The sequence below is a fragment of the Bos grunniens genome, chromosome 27 (genome assembly GCF_055505025.1).
Source record: "Bos grunniens cultivar Pamir isolate PY7600 chromosome 27, Bosgru_T2T1.0, whole genome shotgun sequence".
Taxonomy (NCBI): domain Eukaryota; kingdom Metazoa; phylum Chordata; class Mammalia; order Artiodactyla; family Bovidae; genus Bos; species Bos grunniens.
The window spans coordinates 2999471-3021220 of NC_141191.1; the positions used below are offsets into that span (position 1 = coordinate 2999471).

At 44.9% G+C, this 21750-nt stretch overlaps 2 long non-coding RNA genes across 2 annotated transcripts; one reads left to right on the top strand and one right to left on the bottom strand.

Annotated features, from left to right (window-relative positions):
* Nucleotides 1-418: 418 nt before the first annotated feature.
* Nucleotides 419-8615, bottom strand: LOC147343408 (uncharacterized). The gene is made up of 3 exons (XR_015156493.1): nt 8483-8615; nt 7008-7187; nt 419-573 (listed from the first exon to the last, which is right to left on the bottom strand). It is a non-coding gene; the product is annotated as an uncharacterized LOC147343408 (long non-coding RNA).
* A 10-nt stretch (nt 8616-8625) lies between these two features.
* On the top strand, nt 8626-19441 carry LOC147343409 (uncharacterized). The gene is made up of 2 exons (XR_015156494.1): nt 8626-9159; nt 18859-19441. It is a non-coding gene; the product is annotated as an uncharacterized LOC147343409 (long non-coding RNA).
* The last annotated feature ends 2309 nt before the right edge of the window (nt 19442-21750 follow it).

Genomic DNA, 21750 nt, shown 5'->3' on the forward strand with positions numbered 1-21750 from the left:
ATGGAAACCCACTCCAGTATTCTTGCATGGAGAATTCTATGGAGAGAGGAGTCTGATGGGTACAGCCCATGGGGTCACAAAGAGTTGGACACAACTGAGTGAGAAACATTTTCACTTTTTCATGAGTAAAGAAAAGTGCATTGAGGATAGAACAAAAGGTATAATAATCTTAAGTGTTCTTACAACTTAGAAATAACACAATGGTAAATGAAAAGAATTGTCAAGAGAAAGTCAGGAAAAAGAGTATGTTGGGGGGATTATAATAGGTGGAAGTCAAAAATTAAAGTTAATACATTATAAAACTAAGAAAGGAAAAATGAAATGAAGGACATTATAAACATATAAAGGTCCAGATGAAAACAAAATATAAATATCCCTGGAATTTTGGGTTATGTAAAGAATCTACCCCAAGTCACTGTGGTTTTAAACAACATCTGCTTTATTTAGTCAAAGTGGCTTGAGGCCCAGATGCACTGCCGGGGAGGGAAGGAAGGCTCCGCTGGTGGCCAAGTGGTCTCTGTACACGGAGAGGGGCAGAACCACGTGGAGGCTGCATCTGAAGACCTCCTCACACTCAAGGCAGCAAAATAAATCCAAATGAGGAAGCAAAGACACAGACCACAGAGAGACACAGACAGACAAAACCCCATATAACACAACAGACACAGTGAATAAACAAAAGACAAGGCACGGTTAGCCTGCATCTAATGATACAGAAACACCCAAGCCACCTGTGACACTGTCCATAGGGTAAGTGGCAGTTTATTGCTTCCTAAGCATTATTACCCATAAATGAAATGAAAAGCTAGGAAAATACCACGGACATGCTCAGACCAGGGAGTCTTAGGTCACATTCGAGCTATGGGTCTGCTATCAGTCCTAGTAGAATAGCTGGAATAAAAGCTATTCTCTTGCTGTAAACGGCTGGAAAACCCATCAAAATACATGAAAATCGGTCTCCATACACTGGAAAACAACTCTAAAAGGGCTGTGACTCTTGACAGAGGTGACAATGTGATGATTCCTACAGTTACCCTGTTTTTCTTGGAGGAACTTTCATTCCCACTACAGTGAGTGACCAGATTTGAAGATACCAGGGGTGGTGAGACTGTAGCTCACCTGGGAACTCACATACTGCTGGTGGGGATGTAAAATGATGCAGGTCATTTTGAGAAATACTGTGTCAGCTTTTTTAGAAAATACTGAAAGTACACCTCTCAAGCAATCCAGCCCTTACACTGATAGGTAACGTGTGGAATTTCTTAAAATTACATACACTGTCTAAAGTTCAGTCTTTCATATAACTACAGCTGAACACCTTTAAGATGGCGTTTTATAAGATCAGTTCTTAAATGAGCCCACTGCTTCTGGTTGGGCTGTTATAAAATGTTTACCTGGTTCCCTACTGCAGAAAACAAGTAGAAGCCTCGACAAAATGTCAGAAACAACCATATCAATTTCCTGAACATTTACCAAATGCAGAAGACAATGAATTGGGTAGCTTTAATTCATTTTTATAAAAAAAGAAATTACAATTCTGGGCAATTTTGTCATTTGTGAGTCTGCAGCTTTCCTGCCAGCTGTCACTCCCTTCCTTGATTGTCTGGATGGGGCAGCCTGTGGCTTCATGGCCAGAGGAAACTCCGTGAGGCAGGACAGAGGTTGTTCACACACCACGACCTTGTTGGCTAAACTGGCATTTTTAGTTTAGAGAACAGATTTCTCACCCCAAGCTGGCAGGCTGCATTCAAGCGAGAGGCCAGAGACTTAATAGGAAGATCCTAGAAGGAGGAGGACCACAGAAGAACTGAGACGTGCTGTCCACACCTCTTCCTGCCTGCTTCCCTGTGAACATCTCGGGGAGACAGATCCAACACATGAGATAAATGAAAGCCAGTGAGCATTGGATGTACATCTGAATGCATTTCTCAACCCACAGACAAGTCAGTTTCCAGAAGTTAGAAGCTTTATAGAATAGATGCCTGATTACAACTCTGTTGAAACCACTGGAACTGGTCACTGAACTATGAATAGATAGATGGGACCATAGCATAAAGAAGTAAACAGACAGATGATAAAATAAGCAGACACAGCCAGAGCTGCACATCAGGAGAGACACTAATTTTGCAGCTGAAGTTCAGGCCAGTTACTAAAAATAATTCAACAGTCCTGAGGGGGGAAAAACCTTGAGTCCTTGCTGTACTTTATCTTGAATGTCAGTTTTTAACCAAAATTACCAGATACAGAATCAGGAAAGTGTGATCTATATTAGAAAAAATGAAAAAGCAGTCAGTAGCAACTGTTTGTGTGGGACTAGGTGTTGGACTTAGTATAAAGAGATGTCAAAACAGCAATTATAAATCTGTTCAGACTATTAAAGGACAATATACTAACAATGATTCAACAAACAAGAAATATCAAGGGAGAAATGGAAAGCATAAGAAAGAGCCAATAGGAAATTCTAGTGTTGAAAGTGCAAGTAAAATGAAAGTAATTACTGGATGGTCTTAATGTCAGATGTTTAGATGGCGTAAGATAAACAATGAATTTGAAAATAGATAACAGAAGTAATCTAATAAAAAAAGAGGCAAACAAACATTGAGGGTGAAAAATCATGCCTCAGAGATCAGGGCCAAGTTCTCCAACACAAGTGAACAAGAGTTTCAGAAAAGGAGGGTAGGAAGAAACAGAAAAGTATTTTGTAGAAATAATGGCCAAAATCTTCTCAAGTTAAATTAAAAAATTATGAAAAGATCAAAGAAGTTTAACAAACAACAAGTGGGATATAAAATCAGCACACCCAGGCACTGTCGAGTACTGTGACATTTCAAAAATTTTGTCCTAATTGCAGGGTACAGAGTTAGCTGATGTGGTATCACAGAAACGTGGTTTCTCCTCCCTCGAGTCCTTGGGGGCTGGTGAGGCCCAGGCTGGCAGGGCACAGTGGGCGTGTATTACAGTTAGGAAACCCCGACCTGCAGGCAAACGTGCCCAGCATCTTAAGAGTCACATCTTCGTCACTGTTCTCCACAGCACGAAAGCCTGCCTTCTGCTCTGGAAGGAGACAGCATGTCTGTCTTTCAAGGACATTCTCTACAGAAATGTCCTTAAAAAGAGCAGAGAACAAAAGGCAGTTGGTGCTTCTACTCAGGAGATGTGCAAAGATGCAAGACACCCACAGAACACTACTTTCTGACAAACATTTCACAGGCAAATCCTAAATAACCTAACTGTACTTTCCTCTCTATTTTCACTGGGTTAGCTGTCTGCTCCACATCAGGGAAGATTATGTGACAAAGGTTATACAGATTCCAGCTCCTTTCCATGAATAAGTACTCTTCAAAGAACAGGAAGGATTTCTGGGTCTCACTCCAGACCTACTTCATTAGAGGCTTTAAAGGGAAACCCTTGGGGCACCATTTAATTAACGAGGTGATTCCTAAACACAGTAAAGTTTCTAAAACTGTCCAAAGAATCTAATAGAAGCTCTTAAAACTTGACCTATGAAGCCCTTTGTGATCCACCCCGCCTTACCTGCTTCTCAGCCTTCTCATCCCCACACCACGCAACCCCACCATATCAGAATGCATGCGGCCACCAACAATCCCCAAGGACTTACATGCCTGTGCCCTTGACGGAACACAAAAGTTAAGACCCAGCTATGAAATGACGAGATGGATTCTAAAGTGCTCATGAGTGGACCCCACCTATGGGTATTCTGGATGAGATGGCTGGATTGTATCATTGACTCAATAGACATGAGTTTGAACAAACTATGGGAGATAGTGAAGGACAGGGGAGCCTGGCATGAAGTCCATGGGGTAACAAAGAGTCTGACTTACCAATAAGAGATTAAGTTCCAATTCTAGAGCCCAATTTGATTCCTTTTCCTATAGAAACATAGGACTCTACATTCTGAGCACCATGGCTGAACAAATAACTCCTCCCTACCTGCCGGAGATGTCACTTATTCTACACCAATGTAACTAACTTGTCTTTAATGATAAAAGTAAAATTTAACAACTTGCCTCTTTTTTCTAAGGAAAAAAAGAGGTGATTTATAACTAAAAGGACACAGCGGGAAGTATAATGGGCTCCTCTGCGCTGGTCACCTGGTCTTGTCCACTTTAAACACCTTTGTGCTAAAATTTCCCAGAGCCACACGTGAAAGCATTACTCACACCAAAATGACACTCAATCTATACTGAATACCCTGTGTACACACTATACAGCTACTCTCAGATTTAAAATGCACGTCTCTACTTCAGGTCTTTAGATTCTACAGCTGGAGATGGATGCAGCTGGGTAGGGGTCCTTCCTCCCGTAATTCCATCAGCTCTTTCAAGTTATGTGGAAGGAACGTGTCAAAGAAATGAAACATAACGGGTCTGCTGAGAAGTGGCTGTATTCACACCCCTAGCCCCTGTGCTCCAGCTGGAAGACCAACCCTAAACACTCTCCACAGAAATCTGCTGCCACCGCAGGACAATGGTGGAGTCTCCACGTGGTGTTAAGTCTTCTGCATCTGGCCCGCTGAGGTGCCCCAGGGGTCTCTCTCCCTGCTATCTGGAGAAAGAACTGGGTACTGAGATCATTCACAGGGCTTTTCTCTTCAAAGAGAAATGGACCTTAACCAGGACTCCGAGGTGCTGCTAAGTGCATCACCAAACAGTCCCAGCAGGTGTAAGACAGAGAGAAGAGGAGCTCAGGCACCTCCGCCCGCCCCCAGGGCAGCTCTCTCTCCCTCTCTCCCCTGGACCCCTGGGGGACTTTGGGGACGACTGTTTTTAAAGGAACCAAAGCAAGCCTGGCAGAAACTACCAATGAGCCTCCTCTGTTTGTAGTATTAAGTGATGCTTCCACTTGCTATATTACAGACGTCTATAATATTTACATTTTATATAAGTGTGGGTTACTTTCACACACATGCAAAACTTCATAAAGACAAAAAATAAGAGAAGCTGCTGTAGAAACAAAATAACTATTCTCTATTGTTAATGTCTTATTACAGCTTATTCCTGGACTTTAAAGTGAAGGATCTGTCAAGGGAGGAGGGCTAGGTCCTGAAAGAGAAGCTCCTGAATCTGATTCCTGTTCACAGAGAGTCCTGGCTGGCTGCTGAGCACACAGTTCTGTTGGGAGAATTGACTCCACTTTCTTGGTTCTCTTTCAATTAACTTAATCTGTTGTTTGTGTCTCCATGCCTGAGAACCTGCTAGAAGATCTGAAAATCTCCACAGTTAATTCCCTGTCACCCCAACACATAATTGTCTTACACTGACAACAATTTTAAACAACAGAATATATAGCATCTAAGACTCTAGATATTGATTTGTTAGAACAATAGAGTTTATAAAAATTGTAGGACAACAAACATTTTTTAAAAGTTATTTAAAAATTATTATAGAGAATAATCCATTCCATTTATAAGCTTGTTTTTTTTAAGCCCTTAATAGCTTCAGTCAGTAGTGGAAGTTAAAGAAAACAACAATAAAAAACTCGTTCCAAAGGTTTCTATCTTCTGACTTTAATCTTTATATCAGTAAATAAAATACTGAAATTCAACTAACTTAACCAATTACAATGGTGATAAACAATTAGCATGTGTAAATTAAGAATCTTTCTTCTCTAAATGATACTGAGGCTATTATGTGGTCTTTCTGGACTTTGTGAAGGGAATGATAATACATGTGCATATCATAAAGTACATTTCCTTTCTTTTTATAGTTTCCGTTTTCACACTAGGTGATTAGATTAAGAAAATAAACATTAATGAGCTAACAAGTCTGATTTAAGAAGATATTTTTAGAATAAATTAAAACAAACGTCTTGCCCACTAATTGGTGTGGGTGTAGATATCAACAGAAGTACAGCATGTTCACTACGGGCATTGAGAGGGTGGAAAGGACAACTTCATAGGCGCATTCTTTGCAGCTTCTGCAACTGAGAGACAGAACGCCACTGAGCTGCTTGGCCAACAGAAGGGACCTTCTGGGTCTTCAGGTCTGCACCACAGAAACCCTGCAGCACCTGTCAGGGCCCCCTGGAATCTTCTCGGGTGGGCATTACCAGCTGAACCCAACCTCCATCCATTCATCAAGGCACGGACCTGTGAGTGGCCTCTAGGCCCTCCAGAATACATCTGCGTCTAGACACTACTGCATGACCTCACTCAAAGCCAAGTGGAGCACAGATGCCCAGTTGAGCTCTGTCCAAATGCCCTAGCCACAAAATCATGAGACCCAATGAAAAATGGTCACTGTTCAATCTCCAAAGTTTGCTCACTTGAGATGCACTAGCTACCCAGTTCACCCATCTTCTCTGTAACCCATATCACTCACTGTTCCATCACACTGTGAGTGTCTGATCAATGACTGGTGGTTTTATCCTGCAAACAGTGCAGGTTTCCACTGTTATCTGTCACTGTCCTGCTGAGGGCCCACTAGTTATCTCTGATAGTTGGTCTAAGTGGCTTCCCGTGTTGTGTGGATGTTCCAAGTTCCATGGCCAGTTTCTCAGCAGTGTGATTATTCCCAAAGGGTCAATGATAGACTGGGACATATAGGAGCATGTGAAAAAATAGAAAACGTGGTCATAAAGACTCATCAACTGCAACTGATGCTCACCATCTGCAGAATCCCTATTTATGAGTTTGCCTCATCCAAACTTGATATGTAACCCTACAATCAATCCCATGGTGCTTTAACGAGCACCAACTGTATATCACAATTTACCAGAACTACATATTTTGTTAAGAGAACAAATGACAAAGACCAAGAAGACATGGACATTACTCAGCATTAAAACATCCTCAAAATCTCAGCCATGTGATTTCCAAGGAAAATATTCTGATCATATGAGAAACTGAAATTCCAAGGTCAAATACCATCTGCCCCTTTAGTAACCTGAAACATATTCAGTGTACTCTTACTATATTAAATTAATAATTGATTTATTAGTACAGCATAATGATATTAGAAAGCAGTTAGTTTAAAAGTAGAACTTACCATGTGGGAGGCAGAATAATGGTCCCCCAGACACAGACATGCCCATCCCTGGAAACTGTGAACACATCACATATGTGATCAAAGGAGGATGGGACTAAGTTCAGGATACTGAAACAGGAGAGCCTGGGATCAGCTAGGAAGGCCCAGCACAATCACAGCCATCCTTCAGGGCAGAGGGAGCTGTGAACCAAGATGGGGACTGTCAGAGAGATGCAGTGTGGAGAACAGGGGATGGGTGGAGGCCACCAGGTAAGGAATGGGGGGCTGGACGGGTTGGGGGAGGATGGGGACAGAGTCCTGCCAGCACCTTGACTCCAAACTTCTGATTCCTAAGACTGGAGGATAATACATTCACAGTGTTTTAAGCCACTGAATTTGTGGCAATTTGTTACAGAAGCAACAGGAAATTCATACAGAACATGAAGGAAGCCACTGCAGTGCCTCAGAAACATCAAGAACAAAGTTACAAAGGCCTCCAAACACCAAATGCTCATTTATTCACGTGTCTGTGACTCTGCCCTGGACAGGGCTATGGCCCCTAAAACTCCTATATTGAAGCCCTAACACCCAGTGCGACAGTTCCTGAAGACAGGGCTCTTAGGAGGCAATTAAGACTGAAGGCAGTCATCAGAGTGGGGCCCTGGTGCGATGAGAGGACGCGGGGGCAGGGGGAGACCCCACACTCTTGTTCCCACGCTCTTGGAAAGTCAGCGAGACTGCAGACAGCCCTCCACACCTACAAGCCAGCAAGGCCCCCACCACATGCCAGCATGGGGTTGCACATGTCCGGCTGCCAGAATCTGTCTGTGAGCTCCCCGGCCTGTGGGTTCTGTTGGCGCCCCTGCACAGGTGGGCAGAGGAAGGGGAACGCAGGTTCACTGCACTGCACAGAAGCTGCGGGTGCGCATGCACCTTCTAGGGGTGCAGGGCGACACGACCCCAGGACCCCAGGAGTCCCTGTCACTGTGACTGACTCTGGGGCAAAACCTAGAATTTCTCTGGGCCTCGTTTTGTTGATCTATAAAGTCAGGTCGATAGGAACCATGGGGTTCACTGTCAGGCTGTGAACCCAGGAGGGTCCTGAACTCCCTCCTCCCAATACCGAATCGACAGCTACACACAGAACCATTCCCTCTGAGAACCCGGCCACTCGGCGGAGCGATGCTGGCTCTGGGAGGGCGGGGGAGGGGAGGCTGGTCGGGGCTAAACCCTGGGCTCTCCCTGAGGGGCAGGGTCTGAACCCCACACGCCCCTCCCCGTCCAGCCCCAGAACCCCGGGCGTTGGGAACGGCCAGAGCCGAGCCCACAGGGTCCACAGGAGCCGCCCTGAGAGGCCTGGGGCACACAGGGAGGCTGGGAGTCCTTGGGATTAAAGCCAGGCCATCTACACCTCCCGCTTAGTCCAGGGCACCCAGCACTCCACCTGAGCCTGACAGGTGCCTACACCCGGAGTCATGTCTGAGGCCCCAATTTACCACAGTGTCCCTGGTTTTCCGTCTGAGGCAACAGATTTACATCAGTGACCCTGGATTTACGTCAGTGATCCCAGTTTTACGTTAGTGACCCCAGGTTTACGTCAATGCTGGTGGCTTTACGTCACGGATTTACGTCAGTGACCACAGTTTTACATCAGTGGCCCCAGCTTTACGGCCAAGGCCCCAATTTATGTTGGTGGCCTTGGGTTTACCTCACAGACAATAGACTTACGTCAGTGGCCCCGGCTTACAGCTGTGGCCCTGGATTCACCTGTATGGCCCCAGTTTTGACTGCCACCGGGCGCAGGTCCTGGCTGTGGTGGCCGCAGGGTCTGAGGCTTGAGGCCCACAGGACTGTACACAACTGCCTCCGTGAAAAGCAGGTGTCTGAGGGTCTGGTTTGGAGTCAGCCGGAGTCTCTTGCTGACTGACATTATCCCATTAGGGACGCTGTCGGGTCTGGGCAAACCCTGAATGGCAACACAGACTCAGCCCGGTGTCCACATGTCAGCGGTTGTCTCAGCTTCGTCCACAGCACCCATGGCCGCAGGCCCAGGTGTCCGTGAGGGGTGGGCCAGCGCAGATGCAGGGTGTTCACACACGCACAACGGGACACTGCTCAGCCAGGGAGGAGGATGTGCAGCCGTTGGGACGGCGTGCGGGCCCAGAGGCCTCAGGTGAGTGAGACAGCCCAGACACAGACACACGTGACCGTGTCTCTCGCGGGGCTTGTAAACCACGGCAGGCAGACAGGCCCAGAGACCAGAGCACAGGGTGCTGGTGGAGGAGATGGGGAAAGGGAGGCCAAGGAGGAACTTCCAGCCCGGGGGGCGGGGGTGTCCGGTGCGCAAACCACGGCTCAGGACCAGGCTCTGGACGAGTGTGACCTTCGCTCGGAGGGTAAGGTCATAATATTCTCCTTGTTAAATCAGGCCGTCAGCTCAGATTCAGGGTGACTCACATGAGTTGCTTGTCAATAACGCAGGGGGACATGGGTCTCATCATGGGAGATGACCTGTGAAGGAATGTTACATGGCTCAAAATAGCCTGGAATTAAAACTCCCCTCCAGGTCCTCCCCACCATTCTATGCAAAAACAAAGAACTCTGTCATCCAAAGAAAAAAAAAAAAAGGACATTAAGGTTGATTACACCCAGCTCCCAGCCGGACCCAGCCTCTGGCTGACCTCCAGGATTCCTTGCCCCAGCCCTTTAAGAGAGAACTACTCTGAACAACCTTGGAGAAAAACAGGCCCCTTTAAGATAGTAGATTTCCACATGTATACCTACATATACTTATTCTTTTCTTGGGTTAGTGTAGCAGCTCACTAATCTGACTGGTGCACACTCTCGCCTCATTAAAGGTGATTGGTTCCTGTAAAGTGCCGGTCTTGTTCTTTTTCGGAACCTCGCCTTCTCTAACTCCCTTAGCCTACATTTTTTGGTGCTGAAACTGGGAGGTTGAGGTTCCTTCTCGTTCTCCACTGCCAGCTCTTCAGAGCGTGGAAGGCTGCCAAGCTCACCTTCCAGCCTGGGCTTTTAAGACCTCCTCAAGAGGATTCCCTGTGCCTTCGTAAGCAGTACAAACCCTATATAAGGGCTTTATTGGTTTTCCATGTAACCAGAGGAATACTGCTCACGCGCGTGTGCTCTCTCTCCCTGCCCCCCGCCCCCCGCCCCTTCCCCTCTTTTCTCTACACTGTCTTTTCTCTACACTTTCTTTTCCGTGAGACCGCCCAACTCCAGGACAAAGGCCTTTTGCCATTTGACCTCCCTCCATCCACCACGAATTCTCACCTGACCCAGTAGCCCAGGTAAGCCTGGATGGTACTCTAGGGCGCCATAGACTATCATCCTTTCCGGGTTCCCGGGGAACTCTCTGGCCAAAAGGCCCTCTGGGGAGGTACGTGGGGGACGCCCCTCCCTCCTTCAGAGTCTCTCTTTCTCTTTGCCCGGTCAAGAGATTAGGTGACGACCTTTTCTCTCGATTGGACAGTCACTAGCCATTTGCTATGGGGTCAAGCCAATCCGTCCCACGGAACTCTTCCTTGGCCTGTGTAAGACGAAACCTTAAACCTCTACTCTTGACCGATCTCAACGTTCATAAACTCCAGTCACTTTGTACTCAAATTTGGCCTCAATACAAACTGGTTAACCAAAACCACTGGCCCGAGTTTGGGACTTTCAATTTCAAGATTTTATCAGATGTCACAAACTTCCTCAGATGGAATGGCAAATGGTCGGAGGTCCCCTATATTCAAGCCTTCTGGGACCTTCGAAGCCATCCTTCTCTCTGCAAGGATTGTTCTACCTATCAAATCCTCCTCTGCTCTCTCTCCCCCTCCACTACAAAAGAATCAAAATCTAAAGCCCTTAAAAGGCCCCCTAAACCCTCAGCCCCCTATTTTGACCTGGCAGATGAGCCTCCTCCCTACTGCCCTGGAGAGGAAGCTGGAGCTGAGACCCCATCCTCTCGCCCTTCCTCCTCCAAAACAGGAAGCAATGACTGAAACCCCAAAAGAGCTTTCCACCCACTTCCATCGGCCAGGACCCAAAGCAAACATGTTTCCTCTCAGAGAGATAGTGGGACCAGAGGGCCCTACATGGGTTCATGTACCTTTCTCAATTTCTCATATGAGCCAAATTAAATAAAAATTGGGATCTTTTTCAGAAAATCCTACTAGATACAGGAGAAAATTCCTCCACCTTATACAAGCATATCATTTAACCTGGAATGATCTTTATTACATCCTAAATGCCACTTTAACCCCTGATGAAAAGGAACAGATATGGCAGGCAGCTCGGACTCATGGTAATCAGCTCCATAACCAAGATAGGACTAATCTGTTGGCTGATGATGTAGTCCCTTTAACTGAGCCATGGTGGACATATCAAGCCAGCGATGCCGGCATCCAGTACCTACATCATATGATCACCTGTTTACTAGAAGGAATGCTAAAAAGCTTCCACATTCATGTTAGCTATGATAAGATTAGGAAAGGGACTCAAAAAAAGATGAAAATCCTGCCCTTTTTCTTTCATGGCTTACTGAGGCAGTGCAAAAATACACTAATCTAGATATTTCCACCCCTGCCGGACTTCTGTACCTACACATCCAGTTCATAAGCCAGTCAGCCCCAGATATTTGCCCAAAACTATGCCAGTTAGAGAAAGGCCCTGAAACCCCTCAGTGAGATCTCCTAGAAATAGCCTTTAAAGTTTTCAACAATAGGGAGGAAGAAGCGAAAAAAGGAAAAGGAAATAAAGGCCAAATATGCTTTATTCACTACAGCTATCCAAGAAAAAAATTCAACCCCTTTGGCCCATCAACCTCAGCCCACCGGTATGGGACCTAACCCTCTAGGCCCCTGCTTCAGATGTAACCAATCGGGATACTGGGCTAAGTCCTGCCCGAACACCTGGCCACCCACCAAACCCTGCCCCACCTGCAAACAATGGGGCCACTGGAAAATGGATTGTCCTCAGACACTACCCACCAAATCTCGGGATCCACCCCAGGCCCAACAACAGTGGGCTGGGAACCAGACTCAGGGGGGCCCTGGCACCCCAGACCACGGTTCCTCAGATGAGGTGAGAGATGATCCAATAGTGCCTGAGTTAGTCCAGTGACGGAGCCCAAGCTCCAGACCCTAAGTCCACCCCATACAGACAGACTCGGAGCTTTGGGTAATTGGCACAGTGGCCGGACACAAAGTCTCATTCCTAATAGACACTGGAGCAGCCTTTTCACTTTTAATCTCCTTTAAGGGCCCTCTTCAACCTTCAGAGGTGGCTATCGAAGGGGTCTCAAGCATCCCTTATTATCCCCAAATAACCCCTCCTCTCCTATGTTCTTTTGGTAAGGAAACATTAACATATTCTTTTATAGTAATTCCTCAATGCCCAATGGCATTGATGGGACATGATCTTCTGGCTAACCCACAAACTTCTATAAACCTCCCATTCTTAGATCCCATATCAACTCTTTGCATTCAAATGGCACCTGAACCCTTGGCCAGCCCTTACTCCCAAAACCTGCCTCCTGACCTTCCCCCATAGATTCTCAGGTCTGGGACACTGAAGCCCTGTCAGTAGCCCAACACCATTCCCCTGTACAGATTTTTCTTAAAAATCCCTCTGAGGTAATAACCCAAACTTAATATACCCTGACCATGGAATCTCGACAAGGACTTAAACCAATAAATAATCTCCCGACTGCTCAAAGCCGGCCTTTTGCAGCCTATCTGTTCTCCTCATAATACTCATATACTGGCAGTCAAAAAGGGCCCCTGCTCCTGGCATCTAGTTCAAGATCTTCACAAGATCAGTGAGGCCTTAATACCCATACAGCTGGTGGTCACTAATCCCTACACCCTTCTCTCACATATTCCCCCTGACACACTCTACTTCATGGTGTTGGGCCTCAAAGATGCTTTCTTTACACCACTCCTCATAGCCCCTATTTGTCTTCACCTGGACGGACCCAGACATATATCAATCTCAACAATTAACTTGGACTATTTTACCACAAGGGTTTAGAGATAGCCCTCATTTTTTTCAATCAAGCCCTCCAAAGAGACCTACAAACTTTAGGCTTAAGCTCTACTACCTTACACCAATATGTAGACAATTTATTGTTATGTAGTTCCTCTCACCATAACTGCCTGGTCCACACTGAGACAGTATTAAATGCCCTAGGCAACTGGGGCTACAGAGTCTCTCTCTCCAAAGCACACTTGCTTCCACCGCTGACAATTACATGGGATTGCTTCTCACTCCCACATCCAAAATAATTCCAGCTCAGAGATTTCAAGCCTTGACACAGACCCCCAGGCACCAAACCAAGAGGGAACTTCTTTTTATATTAGGTCTATTAAACTTCTTCTGAATATGGGTCCCAAATTTTGCCCTCCATGCAAAACCTCTCTACCAAGCTACTTGAGGAAACCTAGATGAACACTAATTGGCTCCCACCTCTCTCCTCACCCCAAAACAGACTCTTATCAAACATTTACTACAGGCCCCTTCTCTTTACTTACTTGATTACACCAAGCCTTTTTTCCTTTTTGTACATTCTCGACAAGGACATGCCTTAGGGATTCTGTGCCAAAAAAGGAGGGGATGTGGGGCCCTCTAGCTTTCTTATCTAAACAACTTGATCTCGTCACGCTCAGATGGCCACCTTGTCTTCAGGCCTTAGCTGCAACCACCCTCTTAATACCTGAATCCCAAAAACTAACCCAAAATGCTCCTGTAAATGTATGCTTACCTCATTCCTTCAAAGATTTACTCTCTCATCGGGCTTTCTTTTCTCTGCCCGCTGCTCAACTACAGATCCTCCACACACACCTCCTGGACCCATCCCTTTCTTTTATGCCTTGTAAACCTCTTAATCCTGCTAGCTTACTCTCTACACCAGATCCAGAAGCAGAACACCTATCTCATGACTGTGTTCAGACCTTAGGTATGACACTTAATCCCTTCAAATATATAACCGATCAGCCCCTTACTCACCCCAAAGTCCCATCCTGGTTCATAGATGGCAGTGCCCAGACACAAGCCACATTTGGGGCTGGATACGCTATAGTCCAGGGACATCCCAACAAAGCTATCCCCCCTCACTTCATCAAGTCAGCCACGCTCCCAGCTCACACATCCTCACAGCAGGCTGAACTAATAGCTCCTACACAGGCTTTGACCCTAGCCAAAGACCAAAAGGTAAACATTTACATGGACTCCAAGTATGTCTAAAACATATTACATTCTAACATTATAATCTGGGGAGAGAGGGGATTACTGACTCAGAAGGACACCTATTTTCAATGCTGCGTTTATTTCTGAACTCCTCCATGCAGCTCAGCTCCCAAAACAAGCTGCTGTAATACATCGCCGGGGACATCAGCAGCGTGGCCCTATCTCCTTTTATAACAATAGTAATTCAGTTCCGTTCAGTTTCTCAGTCGTGTCCAACTCTTTGTGACCCCATGAATTGCAGCACGCCAGGCCTCCCTGTCCATCACCATCTCCTGGAGTTCACTCAAACTCATGTCCATGGAGTTGGTGATGCCATCCAGCCATCTCATCCTCTGTCGTCCCCTTCTCTTCCTACCCCCAATCCCTCCCAGCATCAGAGTCTTTGCCAATGAGTCAACTCTTCGCATGAGGTGGCCAAAGTACTGGAGTTTCAGCTTTAGCATCATTCCTTCCAAAGAACACCCAGGGCTGATCTCCTTCAGAATGGACTGGTTGGATCTCCTTGCAGTCCAAGGGACTCTCAAGAGTCTTCTCCAACACCACAGTTCAAAAGCATCAATTCTTCGGCACTCAGCCTTCTTCACAGTCCAACTCTCACATCCATACACGACCACTGGAAAAACCATAGCCTTGACTAAACGGACCTTTGTTGGCAAAGTAATATCTCTGCTTTTGAATATGCTATCTAGGTTGGTCATAACTGTTCTTCCAAGGAGTAAGCGTCTTTTAATTTCATGGCTGCAGTTACCATCTGCAGTGATTTTAGAGCCCCCAAAAATAAAGTCTGACACTGTTTCCCCATCTATTTCCCATGAAGTGATGGGACCAGATGCCATGATCTTCATTTTCTGAATGTTGAGCTTTCGGCCAACTTCTTCACTCTCCTCTTTCACTTTCATCAAGAGGCTTTTGAGTTCCTCTTCACTTTCTGCCATAAGGGTGGTGTCATCTGCATATCTGAGGTGATTGATATTTCTCCCGGCAATCTTGATTCCAGCTTGTGTTTCTTCCAGTCCAGCGTTTCTCATGATGTACTCTGCATATAAGTTGAATAAGCAGAGTGACAATATACAGCCTTGACGAACTCCTTTTCCTATTTGGAACCAGTCTGTTGTTCCATGTCCAGTTCTAACTGTTGCTTCCTGACCTGCATATAGGTTTCTCAAGAGGCAGGTCAGGTAGTCTGGTATTCCCATCTCTTGAAGAATTTTCCACAGTTTATTGTGATCCACACAGTCAAAGGCTTTGGCATAATCAATAAAGCAGATAGAGATGTTTTTCTGGAACTCTCTTGCTTTTTCTATGATCCGGTGGATGTTGGCAACTTGATCTCTGGTTCCTCTGCCTTTTCTAAAACCAACTTGAACATCTGGAAGTTCACGGTTCGCATATTGCTGAAGCCTGGCTTGGAGAATTTTGAGCATTACTTTACTAGCGTGTGAAATGAGTGCAATTGGGCGGTAGTTTGAGCATTCTTTGGCATTGCCTTTCTTTGGGATTGGAATGAAAACTGACCTTTTCCAGTCCTGTGGCCACTGCTGAGTTTTCCAAATTAGCTAGCATATTGAGTGCAGCACTTTCACAGCATCATCTTTCAGGATTTGAAATAGCTCAACTGGAATTCCATCACCTCCACTAGCTTTGTTCATAGTGATGCTTTCTAAGGCCCACTTGACTTCACATTGAGGATGTCTGGCTCTAGGTCAGTGATCACACCATCATGATTATCTGTGTCGTGAAGATCTTTTTTGTACAGTTTCCTGTGTATTCTTGCCACCTCTTCTTAATATCTTCTGCTTCTGTTAGGCCCATACCATTTCTGTCCTTTATCAAGCCCATTCTTTGCATGAAATGTTCCCTTGGTATCTCTAATTTTCTTGAAGAGATCTCTAGTCTTTCCCATTCTGTTGTTTTCCTCTATTTCTTTGCATTGATCACTGCTATATAACAATATAGCAGATCACAAAGCAAAGCCTCAGGCTGCCTCTGTTAATACTGTCTTTACTATAGCCCAGATTGACGACCCTAACATCCGCACATTGTTTTCATATTTATATTCCCTTTTCCACATCCCTACAAAAGTACTTAAGGCTTTCCTTCAGAACTTTATTGAACTGACTAAGGATGATGGGACTTATTTAAATAATCTGACCCAAACTTGTACCATTTGTCAGTGGACAAATCCTGATTCTAACATTCGCCCCCTCCTTTCCCCACCCACCAAATTCATGGACATCTTCATGCACAAAACCGGCAGGTAGGTTTCACTCACATACCACCCGTAAAAAGGGTTAAATTTCTCTTTGTCTTCATAGATACATTTTCTGGATGTATCAAAGCTTTCCCGACTACTAACAAATGAGCCCCTACTGTGGCTCAGCTTATTCTTACTGAAATCCTTCCCAGGTTTGGAATGCCTTCCTCCCTCCAGTCTGACAATGGGCTCGAGTTCACATCCCAAATCACCCAAAATATTGCATGAGCCCTTCAAGTTTCTTGGAGGTTTCACATTCCTTATCATCCCCGGTCTTCTGGTAAGGTTGAGAGAGCCAACTGAGTCCTAAAAGAAACTGACAAAATTAACGATCAAACTTCATCAAGACTGGACTAAATTCCTTCCTTTAGCCCTCTTCAAGGTCCAGGCCTTACCAAAAAAAAAAAAAAAAAAGCAAACCCCTTAAATATCAGTCCATTCAAGGCCATGTATGGGAGGCCCATAGTACCTTTAGGTCTTCCCCCTTCCCAGGACGGTCCCAGACTGCCATCCCATCTTCCTTTTCCTTTACTTGCCCAGATATGAGATGCCCTTTGGCAACATATGGATAAATTACTCCCTCGGCCAAATCCCAATCTTCCATAGCCATCCCTTGAAACAGGAGACAGGGTTTATATGACAACTCAGTCCCGCTCTGATCTAACCCCAAAATGGCAAGGACCCTACATGATAATTCTGCTGACCTGTACCGCTACAAAATTAAAAGAAATCACCTCTTGGGTACACATCACTCAGTTAAAAAAGGTTATGTAGCTCAATGATGAAAATGCGTGCCAGACTTATACTTAACAAGTTTCTCACAATTGGTGATGGATGAGCCTGCCAGTTTCATGGCTGTGATTATTCCTGGAACAACTTCTGGCAGATAGGACTAGGTCTCGAGTCCTCAAGGATCCACGTTCGAACATGTTGAAGGTTACATCTCTACCCTGTGGCTATGGGGAACCTTTTATAACTTTTACCCCTTTGAAATCCAATTCTTTTCCATAGTAATCTATCTTGTACTCACTTCCCCAAATGTTGTTTAACATCTTCTTCTTATCCTCCCTTCTTCCTCTGACCCACGAACTCCTTCAAAATCCTAACCTCAACTATCTATTCTGGACCCTTAATTTAACCCATACCCTTCTCAGTGCTTCTTACCCACAATTGACTAAAGACTGCTGGATACGTCTATCTGTAACTCCCCTGGGAGATTCAGCCCTCCCTACATCCATCCTCGACTGGACCACAGGTAACATGTCCCTACACCACTCATACCGTAGGGAGCCTTTATTCGTCTCATATCTTAAATATCTTCACACTACTGACTAAATCCAAAATTTAGACATACTCTTAGAATCTTTACTCACTGAACTTCTCTCCTTCAATGAAAAACCTCCAGTAGGAGGCCCTATTGCCCAGAGAGTAACACTGTTACAACCAGCTCCTTTTTGCATATCCAGAAATTACTGAAACAGTTTGTATGACCAACCCGTGGGCACAATCCCTAACTCCATGTGCAACCAAACCTCCACCTTACTCTTTGCCACTGGAAAGGCTATATATAATGTTTCTGGTCCTGCAGGACACTCTTTAACCTTTACAGGGCAGTTTCCTTCAGCATATTCCTCCACCTCTCCCATCACTGGGGCCACCGTAGTGGAGTCTCTGAACGTCCTTGAATGAATGATCAAAACCCCCCTCAACTCCTCTTTGCCATCTACTTCAACTGTTGTATTACGACACCTGGCCTATTTTTCCTGTGTGGGACGTCTACATACCTCTGTGTACCTACTAATTGGACTGGGACCTGCACCCTTGTATACTCCAGGCCAAACATTTTAATAGCCCCCAAGGATCAACCCTTGCCTATTCCTCTCATCCACAAGCGAATAAAATGAGCCATTCATTTCATTCCCCTCTTAATAGGACTAAGAATAGTGGCTGCAATTGGAATAGGCTTAACCACCTCCATCCAAAACTACCAGACACTATCTAAAGACCTATCAGACAGCTGCCAGGAAATAGTTCAAGGCCTAATAACTGTCCAATATCAAGTTGATTCCTTGGTGGCTGTAATATTACAAAATAGAAGGGGATTGTATCTACTCACTGCAGAGAAGGGAGGTCTGTGTCTTTTTCTAGATGAATCCTGCTATTTCTATGCCAACCAGTCGGGCATTGTCCAAGGAGCTGCAAAAAAACCTTACAGATCAAGCCTCATGAATCCGCCAGAGAGAAAGCAACTCCTGGCAGTCATGGCTGACAGATTGGAACTGGATGCCTTGGGTTTTACCCCTTCTCGGACCATTTATTTTTATCATCCTCCTACTCACCTTTGGGTCTTGTTTGTTTAATGTTTTCCAGGGATTCCTCCAAGACCGAATCCAAGCCATCTCCCAAGACCAAGTCAAGACTGTTCTTTTGCTTGAGACCCTGACGGCTAGAATAGAAAATTAACACTACGGGCCTTAGATTTCCTTCCTCTCAGACCGCAAACCCCTGACCCTCATTTGCCAGCACGAAGAAGCCCTGACATTAATGACACCCACCTCTCTTTCTCTTTTTATATATATTTCTTAGGGTTTGGAATGAAGCAAAGTTACATGGCTCAAAATAGTCTGGAATTAAAACTCCCCTTCAGATTCTCCCCATCATTCTATGCAAAACAAAGAACTCTCTCACCTGAAGGGAAAAAATGGACATTAAGGTTGATTATGCCCAGCTCCCAGCCAGTCCCAGCCTCTGGCTGATCTCCAGAATTCCTTGCCCCAGCTGTTTAAGAGATAACTACTCCAAACAACCTTGGAGAAGAACAGGCCCCCTTAAGACAATAGCTTTCCACATATATGCCTACATATACTTAACTCTTTTCTTGGGTTAGTGCAGCAGCTCACTAATCTGACTGTTGCCCCTTCTCACCTCGTTAAAGGTGATCTGTTCCTGTAAAGTGCCGGTCTTGTTCTTTTTCCAAACCTCACCTTCTCTTAACTCCCTTACCCTACAACCTGTGGCCCCAAGTGTTGAGGCGGCACTTGCGGGACTTGGGGTGCCGCTGATCTCACGGCGTGGATGGACATGCGGGTGGCACGCACACCTGGGACTGAGGTGCCGAGCATGTCTGTTACCCCTCAAGAGAAATCGCTGCATCCACCTGAGGAGCAATACTGTGAGTGCTCAGAACTGCCCCCAGTGAGCCAGGGAAGTTCCTGTTACTGTAATGCTCCACTTTATTAACACGGTTACCTACGTGCGTGTATTTTAGGTAAAATGGTGAGACGTGGTTGGAATAGAAAAGGACAGAGACACAGGAAACTGAAATTCACATTTCTTTCCTGTGACCGTGAGTAACTCACCGTCTCTGTAAGTTTTGACATTATCTTCAGCCGTGTGGGGTCATTGAGATTGAAATGTGAGGACAGAGGTGAAAAGATGTACATGACTGAGCCTAGAAGGAAGAGAGACTATAGGAGTGCCATTTATTAGTTCTGTTCGTTGGCTGTTATGATTATGATTATTACATGCCAGGAAACAGAAACCACCAACCTATGAGATTTTTCACATTTATTTTATCCTTTAGGAAACTTAATGGCCTTTTAAAAAGTTCCCCTCTGGGAGTTTTATACTCGGTTTTCTACTCTGTGCTAAGTTGTCCTGGGTTTCTGTTACCTGAAATTGTCTCCCGAAACAGAAAAAGACGTAAGGAACTGCTTGTCTTTCTGGAGGGGAAACACTGAGCCCTGGAGACCAGAAACAGGCAGGCAGATGGTGTCATGGGGGCAGGGTTCTTGGGTGATGAGACTGAGCCGATGGGAGTGACTCAGAGTGGAGTCCACACTCCTGCCCCTGACCGGGGCAGAGCCCCTGCGAGGTTTTACCTCTGGTGTGAATACAGAAAAACTGAAGATTCTTATCTGTCCAGCTGTGTATATCACAAGTGGTAATGTATTTATATACTCTTCTTACACATAACGTCATTCACACTTTCTGCCTCCTTATTTTTATTTTAATTGCTTGCTTTTATTTTATCCTGAATGAAAATCTTTTTCACATTACTGGCATGTATTGTCCCCAAAAGGGGACAGTGTGGCGATGGGATCATGTCGATGGTAGGACTAAAGCTGAAAGTTGACCCTTAATGCTTTGCCTCACTTCCTTAATATTTTATCACAATTTCCTACCCTTTATAAATATTTTTTTGTGGTTTAACTTAAATCTACATTGAAAAATCTGAGATGGCTCAGAATAAACCAGAGTTTGGATATTCTGAATACAAAATGAAGGACATGTTTTACATCTGTATTGATATCTTTTGGTTAGTGGTGATGGAGAAGAGGATGACTGAGAAGAGGATGAGATGGTTGGATGGCATCACTGACTCAATGGACATGAATCTGAGTAAACTATAGGAGATAGTGAAGGGCGGGGAAGCTTGGCATGCTGCAGTTCATGGGGTTGCAAAGAGCTGGACAGGACTGAGCCACTGAACAACAGCAACAATCTTTTTCTTACCCGTAACACTAATTACTGTGTAAAAAAAGAAAAAGAAAAATCAGGGTGAAGTCCTCATCGTTTTAGAACTTAAACTAAAGCCAGGTTGTATTGCCAGGACTGGGACAGGGTGTGGCAAGTGAAGCTGTTAAGTTGGATACAGAATTTAGGGGTGCACCAATAAATTCTGTAATCCAGATAAATACTTAATGCAGTATTTTAAAAACTGAAAAGTAATGCAAAATACATGATGAACAAGATACTATGATTTTAAGTCAAGAAAGAATCAGATAAATTGATTTAGACATAAATCTACACCCACCAATTCATGCAATTTTGCTGTTAATTTCCAGGAATGCAACGAAGTACTTAGTACAGTGAGTTCTGCAGACTCTGGGGACATAAAAGAGTTTTTATGTTTAATAACTCTGAGAGTGGAGCATTTGTAACTTCAATTTATTGGCTTTGAACATTTTTGTAACATAAAATGAACTACAACTTAGAGAGTATGAACTATCAACTGTGTTGATGATTAAATTTTTCAAGAAAAAATATAGTAGTTAGGTTTTAGTAGTGCCTGGGAAATCTCATTACTGCTAAACAGCAAGTATCTTGTTTTCCCAGAAGGGTAACAGGCTCTCAGAGAGGAGATCACACAGTGTTTGCAAGATTGACAACTGTAGAGACCTGGGGATTGTAAGGAATAGCAGTCTTACCAGCATCTTCCCCAGATACACATGAGGGGTATGTGTGTATGTGTGAGGTGGG